Source organism: Humulus lupulus, chromosome 4 (assembly GCF_963169125.1).
Source record: "Humulus lupulus chromosome 4, drHumLupu1.1, whole genome shotgun sequence".
In the NCBI taxonomy this organism is placed as follows: domain Eukaryota; kingdom Viridiplantae; phylum Streptophyta; class Magnoliopsida; order Rosales; family Cannabaceae; genus Humulus; species Humulus lupulus.
This window is the reverse complement of record NC_084796.1, coordinates 59,127,474-59,136,859: the sequence shown is the minus strand read 5'-3', so window position 1 is coordinate 59,136,859 and position 9,386 is coordinate 59,127,474. Positions and strand designations below refer to the sequence as shown.

At 33.7% G+C, this 9,386-nt stretch overlaps 1 long non-coding RNA gene across 1 annotated transcript; it reads left to right on the top strand.

Moving 5' to 3' along the window:
• The first annotated feature begins 276 nt into the window (after positions 1 to 276).
• Positions 277 to 5,740, top strand: LOC133828983 (uncharacterized). The gene is made up of 2 exons (XR_009891430.1): positions 277 to 575; positions 5,511 to 5,740. It is a non-coding gene; the product is annotated as an uncharacterized LOC133828983 (long non-coding RNA).
• Positions 5,741 to 9,386: the final 3,646 nt, after the last annotated feature.

The following is a 9,386-nucleotide window of genomic DNA, read 5'->3' as shown; positions in this document are numbered from 1 at the left end:
TGGTTCTTAAAAGTTGTTTTTTCTCTTTTAGATTTTCTCTAGAAATCCAAGTCTCTCATCTTTTTTTTTCTGCAATTTTGGGTAAAATCTGAATCTTTCTATTTTATTTCAATCTTTTTCCCTAACTTCTCTCTATTCAATTCTATTTCAAATTTTATTTTTAGAAATTGGAAAATGTTGTTGAGTTGTGGGGTAAGCTCTTTTCACTCTGCTATTGTGTGACTTAATATGATTAAGATCTTGAGGTAATATCATTGATTCTATTATAATTATTTTCTTTTGATGTTAATATATGTGTTGGTTACTTTCACTACTATTGCTTGAAATGGTTTTCAATAACTACAAGAAAGTGTTGCATTACTTTCACTACTATTTCTTCATTTTCTTGTTGCCAAGCTAATTATTTTCAATAACTCAGCTTTTATGGTTGTTAATGGTTATCATAGCAGGAAAAAACTATATTTCTCACCCATTCGTGAATTAATTCAAGCAAAATAGATGGTTAGATAAAGGAAATGGAAGCTGCTCGTTGCTCACTTTGGTAGACACATGGAAAAAAGAGACTGATGAAAAAGGTAATAGTTTTACATACTAATTTCCTTCCTCTTCTTAACTAAAGATTTGTGTTTGTCAAACATTTTGATAAGGCATTTCAGATTTTGTTTGGCTATGAATTCTCATTTTAGCTCACAGATTCAAGAAACACCACACAAGAGACATTATAAGTTCATAGTTCAAAGCTTCAAGCATTGAAGAATATATTTTTCTTCTTATTATTCTCAATTTTCATATCCACCACGACATCATTTTCTTTGCTCTTTTAACTGTTAACTGAAATATATTCAATAGGACCCTATTAATAATCACTATTCTCTGCTATGATTATTTGTATGTGTGGTGCACAATGTTTTAGTACTGTTGTAAAAGCAGCCAAGAACAGATGACACTGCATCTGTTTCTGTTTCATTTTGGCAAAGTTTGCTTAATCACTCTAAATGCATAATGAGTTTCTTAATGTTTGACAATTCAGCCCTTAAAAAAAAGCTATCAAGTCCTTAAGTTCTATAAATAGTAGCAATTAGTTCCTTATTATTTATTTTTTCACAATTTCATAATTTATTAATTTATTAAGAAAAAAATTATTTAATCCTAAACTTTAGAGATCATAAAAGACAAGGTTGATGGCTACATATATAAGAATATATAATCATCTTTGTTATATTAGTTAATTTAGTCTCCTTGAAATGTTATTGGAATGAAAATAAGAAAATTCACTTGTACAATTTTCAATTACTTTGCAAAGTTGTCTGATAACAATGTTAGCTTTTGACTGGGTAAAATGTTTGACAATTATTAAGATGTGAACTTAATTTCTAATTATGATTCAATGGATGAATATAATGGTCAGCATATAAATAATTGGTCTGAACTATCAATCGATTTATTTCGAAAGATAATAATCAATATCTCAGTATATTCTATATAAATTGGTGCTAGAGTTATTTGATGAATAATCAATACCTCAGTAAAGTATTGTGATGCTTTTTGGGTGAAGATGTTAATAATACTTTATTTATTTAAAGTATTTTTAAAACAAATACATATGTATATATATTACGTACGTTGGTTTCTATATATGTATTTATTAATTTTATTTGCTCAAACAATGTTAGTTGTGTTTACAGTAACCATAGGTAGATGATAACAATGGTGTAACTTTCATATATATGATCAACCGGTTTTTTATGTATATTCCAATAATATGACTCTTTGAAAGTTTGAAGAGACATCAACTATGACCAACTTCGTTATAAGGATTGGATTTGGATGGACAAATTATAAATAGACAACTCAACTATACATCCAATTATATTTTGTTGCTATCCTAAGATGGGAAATTGGTTTCTCCTTTGGGTTATACTTCTTCTTTCTCATTCTCTAATCCATTCATCTTCATTATCTCCTTTACATTCTCCCTTGTGTCATTATGCTATAGCTCTGCTTTGCTATAGTTCAGAAACTCATTTTCCATCAATCTTCCTGAATATTTTTTAGTTTTTGTTATATAAGATCATATATATAGATATATATAGAGAGAGAATGAATGTAGGCTAGATTTATCTGTTGGATTGGATGTCCTGTATTTTTCATTATGTATAGTTGGAGTGGAGTGGAGTGGAGTGCAAAGACTGTAGATTAAGACCTGAAAACAATAATATTCCTTGGATTTGGAACAAGTGTAAGTAGAGTTGTACACTACAAGTGTAAGTAGAGCTGTACACTACATATTTTGGTACTCAATATGTGTCTCTTCATGTTTCTGTTAAAATATTTAAAAACACTAGTAGAGAGATAATCAACATCACCCACATGGACATAGACATGTATATGATATATATATATAGAAATACTTGTTGTATTGACAAAAAAGCTTGTATTTTTTATTACTACTATTGCCAAATTCATCTTTGTCTCTTTGCTTGCATTATTCATTTTACTTTCATACCATGTTCCTTGAGTTTTTTTAGTAATGTTAATACAAACTGTGACTTTAATTTTCAATTAATGCATGTAAATAATAGAAGTACTAAAGGTCCCCTATTGTAATATATATATATATGGCAGTCCACATTCTACTTCTACTTCATCAACAGTTACTAGTGCTACACTAGTGTAACATCCTTGTAGTTTGACTCATTACAAATCGATGGAGTCACTACACCAAATATCTCATTATGTGTTTTGAGATCTTTGTATATATCTGGGTTGAAGATAGATATAAATCATTGGATTAATCATTTTCATCTATTTGTGTGAGTGTTTGTTCTTCTGTGAGATTTAATGGATAGAACCTGATTCAATACCCTCATCATCTCACACACATCTCTTCTCCACTGCAATTTTCTTTTGGTCAGCAACCCACCATCACTCTCATTATTCTCCAACTCAGTCACGGCAGCTGCACCACTCCCAGCCACCCCCAAGCCTCTGCTCTTCTCCTTTGTTATGTTGCACATGCACTCACCCACCACCACCAACACCACCACCACCAGTCCCTCCTCCTCTCTCTCTCCCCCTATGTAACGATCTGAGCCCAAAGTCAGTATACATTTTCTTTGTCACAATTTTTTTTCTTTTGTGGGTTTATATCTTTCATGATGGTTTTGGCTTTGGGATACACTTGGTTTTCTTAACTTGTGATCTCATACTGTTTTTGGATTTTTGTACTAGAAGAAGATTACACTATTTGATTCTGGGTTTATTTATTTATTTTTGAGAGTGCAAAGTACTCTTGGATCTGTGGGGTTATTTCCATCGAAGAAGACAAAAATTCGGATACTTAAAGATGTTAGTGGAAGAGTCAAACCTTCCAGGTATTAGTATAGCGAACATACTAATAATAATAATAAATGATGACAATCAATAATACTATTATAATATGAAAAATCCATAGTTTCTTTTATTAATTTGATTTTTGTAATCGTCTAGGATGACTCTACTTCTAGGCCCTCCAGGAGCAGGAAAAATGACCTTGTTGTTGGCGCTTGCTGGAAAGCTTGATCAAGATTTGAGGGTCTAGCTTGATTTTTAATTTATAATCATTTTTAGTTAATAATTGCTTACTTTTACACATATTACTTTTTCTGTTTATTAATTCTAAACAGAAAATCTAGTGTTGAAGGATTTCAATATTGACAATGAGGTTGGTGGAGTTGGTAAAGAAATTATAAAAAGCTTTACTGCCACTGTTAGTAGTAACACCCTTGAAATTCGATTCTATTGGGCTAGGAAAGGAACCGCTGCTATTCCTCTAAGAGGAGTTTATGGTCCTCTCATATCAGCAATTTCTGTCGATCCTGGTATTATGTTGTATCATGCCATAATCAGCTTCTCATTAATTATTGCTAATTTCAATTCCTTAATTAATTGTCTCATATAATTTTCATCAATTTACCATGCATCTACCATCTATATGTATCTTATTCATTTTCTAATTCCATGCAAATTCAACAACATTATGGGAAAGAATCTGCAGGCATAAGAAACCTGTTGTAGAACCTTGACAATCTTCTTTGTTTTCTGAGTCAATTGAGGTTACTTACATTAGTTCTAAGCACTACAATATGTCCACAGACATCACTTCCTCTACTTAAATGGTCTATCTGATGCTTTTCTTTACTCCTATTTTGTCAGGATTACATGGGTAAGCTGAAGGACTCCTCAACTTCTGGTGCAATATTTTTTTATGTGTGTCGTGGTAAGGTATGTCTAGAGATCTCCTTGGCTAGTGAAAATACTTTATTGTCTTACAGTGACAGATCTTTGGTTTATGTGTTGATTGATGGATTTACAAACAGTTTTCTTATGCATGGTCATGTCAATTAAATTTCCCAAAGAAATTTAATTCTCAACATTTATCTGCATTTTGGCATCATGGTAATTATTTAGTACTGGTGCATCATTTATCTGGTATGGTCTATTAAGTGTGCACTTTGTTTTATTATTTATTGAGTTTAAATGGTTTCTAAGATGGTTGATTTTAGTTTACAGAATTAGCCAACTGTTGTGAAATTTTTTGTATTGCCTGAGATGAACTGAAAAAAAAATAAGTAAACTTATTTGCATATTGATTTACTAGATATTGGAATTATCATTGTTAGTGATATATCTTTATGCGACCTGGTACCTGTGAATCTAGCAGTTACATTTGCTCATATGTTTAGCATTGTCAATACTGTTGTTTGATTACAAGCCCTTCCTCAAATTCCAAGATTCTTATGGAATTTTAATTGCTAGAATCATAGTCTTGGAATTGTATACTTTACTGGCTTAAGCATAAAACACCTTAATGTAAATGAGGTTTTCCAGTGCATATTTTTTGTTAGATTTTGAATTTGAATGTCCTGCTTGAGTGAAATTTTGTTCATAGTGGTTGATTGTCACTAATTTTCCAGGTAAGTGAAGGATTAGATTTTGTTGATCACGCTTGTTGAGCTGTAATCGTCACTGGTATGCCATTTTCCACAATGACAGATCATAAGGTTTGATATCCTGTTTTCCTCCAAAGTCTTTTGGTACTTGCATATAATGCGTGTCATCGGAAGTTGAGTTCTTGTTTATTTTTGCTTTAAAAGTTGCAGTTGGAACTTTAATCGGTATAGGCAATAAAAATATATCATTTTGATTTCTTGATAGACACAACACCATGCTATATCTACTTTCCTTTCTGAATGGCTGGACTTAAGATGATGCTTGCATTCATGTAGGCATTGTTGGATGATATTTTATATTGGAGAAGATGTTTTCAACAGCATGACATGCTTAAATTTTAATTTTTCTTGAGTTATGTTGATAAAGAGTGAATTTATAATAATTTAGGATCAAAATATTGTGAATTAATTATTTTGTATGTGGTGTCCTCTCTTGGAAATAATTTTCATAGCATTTTTCTTGAAGTAATTTGTGATGCTAGATAATAACAATAAAATATTTCTTTGTTTATTTTGCAGATGTGACAAGCGAAATAGAAAAGGATACTTAATTTTGAAGGATTTGTGTTGGGCAGCTGTAGAATATTTTGTGCTAAAAGTAGTAACTTTTCAATATGTTGAATATTTAAGACTACTTGAATACTTAAAGAACATTTTGTTGTTGATGACAGTGTTGAATGTTTTAAACTAATCTGTGGATTGTTAATACAATGTTGAATGTTTTTACTTTTTGTTATTTGAAAATCAAGTTCGTTTGATGATGCCAGTATATATTAGAAAGCTAATTTTAATTATATAAATAAAAAAAAATAGAATAGAATAAATTAGTGTTATATAAATGAATATATAATGAGAATTTAAACTTATCTAAATAGTAAAATAATACGAAAAATGTGTTATAATATCTATTACAATAACACTTTTTTATAAGTAAAGAATTTTGTTATGAAAACTTCATTATATAACCCAATAAATGTGTTATACTAAAGTGTAGTATAACACAAATTTATAAGTATTGAAATGTGTTATATAATCGACTATGAATAATATAATTAAACACTTATTTATTTATTAAAATAACACAGAAAGTGTGTTATTGTTGAGAGTATAATAACACATCTGTATAACAATGATAAAGTGTTATGTAAAGTACCCTGCCTACGATAATCTAGTCGGTCTTAACACGTCAAAAAGTGTTATGGTATATTTTGATAACACATTTTTGGTCTTATTAAAAGCATTTTTTCTTGTAGTGACTCCAGCTCGCGAACAAGAGGGCACACCGAGTCCTGATTGATAACGGGAGCTCAGTGAATATCCTTTACAAAGCCACTCTAGAAAAGATGGGACTCATGCTTCGCGATTTGAAAGCATGTGCAACAACGTTGTATGGTTTTTTAGGAGAAGGGATTACCTGTATGGGATCCATCAAACTCCCCGTAACCTTGGGAGACTATCCAGTCTCAGTAACCAAGATGATGGAGTTTGTAGTAGTGGACCTCCCATCGACCTACAACGTACTGCTCGGGAGACCCGCCCTGATTGGGCTGGGGACAGTATCGTCTGTTGGACATTTGGCCATCAAGTTCCTGACCTCTAGTGGCATCGGGATGTTGAAGGGAGACCAGCTCGCAGGAAGGGAGTGTTATAGCATTTCCATAAGAGGAAAAAGTCAGACAAGTGCGCAAGCCCTTGTAGTTATCCAAGAAATAAATAACGCCATTTTTTAAATTGATGAGGAGATCGATCCAAGAGTAGATGAGAGGGCCAATCTTGAACCTTTGGAAGAGCTCGAGGAGGTTAAGCTCAATGCAGTAGATGTCACAAAGGTGGTGAAGGTGGGTAAGAACCTTTCTGAAAAGGCAAGATAGCAATTAATTTGATTCTTGAGAGAAAACTAGGATGTGTTTGTATGGCACACTTGGACATGGTAGGAATCAGTTCGAATGTCATGAGCCATGCGCTCAATGTTGACAAAAACTTCCACCCAAAGTAGCAAAAACAAAGACTCCTGGATGATGATAGAAAGAAGGCTCTCAAGGAGGAGGTTGACAGGTTAAAGGAAAATTGATTCATACGAGATGCCTTTTATCCTGATTGGATTGCCAATCCAATGTTGGTCCCGAAACCCAATAGCAAATGGCAAACCTGTATCGACTACTTAGATCTTAACAAGGCATGCCCTAAAGACGGTTTCCCCTTGCCTCAGACAGATCAGCTTGTAGATGCCACCGCAGGTCATGGCATCATGTCATTCATGGACGTTTATTCTAGATATAACCAGATCACCATGCATGCACCAGATCTAAAACACACGAGCTTCGTGACTGACAAAGGGTTATACTATTACAATGTCATGCCTTTCGGGCTCAAAAATGTTGGAGCCACGTACCAAAGGCTGGTGAACAGGATGTTTGCCGAGCAAATAGGAAATAACATGGAAGTTTATGTTGACAATATGTTAGTTAAATCGAAACATAATGATAGCCATGTCGATGATCTCACAGAGTGCTTTACCGTACTTTGAAAGTACAACATGAAACTTAACCCGCAAAAGTTCTCGTTCGAAGTGTCTTCGGGAAAGTTCCTTGGATTTATAGTAAATGAATGAGGGATAGAAACTAATCCAGATAAGATTAAGGCATTGATAGAAATTCCCTCACCTCCGAAGCATAAGGATGTCAAAAGCTTAACTGGACGGATGGCGGCATTGAGTAGGTTTATATCGAAATCTACAAACCGTTGTCTTCCTTTTTTCAACCTTTTGAGAGGGGGAAAAAATTTCGAGTGGTCAGAGGAGTGCGAGCTCGCATTTCAGTACCTTAAGAAGCACCTCGTCGAACCACCAATCTTGTCGAGACCTATCATGGGAGAAGTTTCATATTTATACCTCGCAACAACCGAACACGCCATTAGTGCGGTGCTCTTCTGAGAAGAGAAAAAAGTACAAAAGCCTGTATATTGTGTCAGCAAAAGGTTATTGGGGGTAGAATCGAGATACCCATTGATAAAAAATTGGCTCTTAGCCTGATAGATTCATCTCAAAAGCTCCGACCTTATTTCCAAGCACACCCCATTCATGTGCTAACTGACCAGCTGCTGGGGTACTCGGACCTAACTGGGAAGGACCGTACCAGATCGAGTCTGTCATCTGACTTGGGGTGTATAAATTGGCGAGACTAAATGGAGAGATGGTTCTGCGAGCTTGGAATAGCAAACATCTACGATCTTATTATCAATAATGTAGGAGGGGTGTTTTCATTGTAACCAAGCATGTTTATTTTTTCTGCTTTTTTTCAATAAAATGCTAAGTTTTGTTCAAAAGTTGTATTCTTTAAATGTTGTATTTTTTGCGAACCCTCTTAATTCAATAACCTATGGTCACACTCATAGGATATTAATGGGGCATCAATGATATATAATCATACCATAAGTTTGAAAAAAAATAACATAGAATAAAAAATTTTGGATCATTAACCCGACATAAAAATTTATAAGTGTATGGATTAATAACCAAACACGCGAGCTTATAAGTGTATGGATTAATAACCAAACACGCGAGCTAAAGTTGTTGGGACTTAACCGGACTATAAAAATTTATAAGTGTATGGATTACAAACCAAACACGAGCTAAATTAGTTTGGAACAAACCAGCCAAAACTAATCGACAGTAAGAAAGTTGGAATGTAAAATAAACCAACTACAAATTAAATTAATTCTAAGGTTGGAAAGTTTTGCAAAATTAGTTTCGACCTCACGACCTCGAGGACCTACTCGAGGATGAGAAAAAGTGACTAGAATAGCAAGATATAAATGAACTACTCAACTTACAAGCCAATTAAGTACTTTCGAGTACGTGGTGAAAGTAAGGTTCGACCTTGACATTGACGAAGTCGAACATGGATATTTTGACTAAATTGTGCACGAATGCATTGGAATTCGAGCATAAATCCAATATATATGTATTTGTATGGATAAACAAATATAAAAGCAAGTTTTTAATATAGCATGCTCAAAATATTTCGACTAAGAAATGTAAAGCTTAATATTAAAACAAAAAGTTGAAAGTAAAATCAAATGCATAAAAAAATTTCGAGCCAGAAGATTGTCTGCATCAAAGATTAACGTTGCTATATAAAAATAGCTCTGAATCAAGCGGAGAATTGTCTTCGCCCAAAGGGCATGTATAAATTAAGATAATTATTACAAAAGATATTAATGGGATGCAACCCATGACCTCGTCCTCACGGAGCAGGTTCCTCCCCTCCAGCGGCTCCGAAGGCTCCAGCTGTCTCCTCGACCTCAGCCCTGGCGTCTTCTTCGTCGAGGTGAGCCTGCCATCTCTCCATAAACTCAGCCTCGAGGGTGTCCAAGAAACAGGTGTCAAGCTCGGGG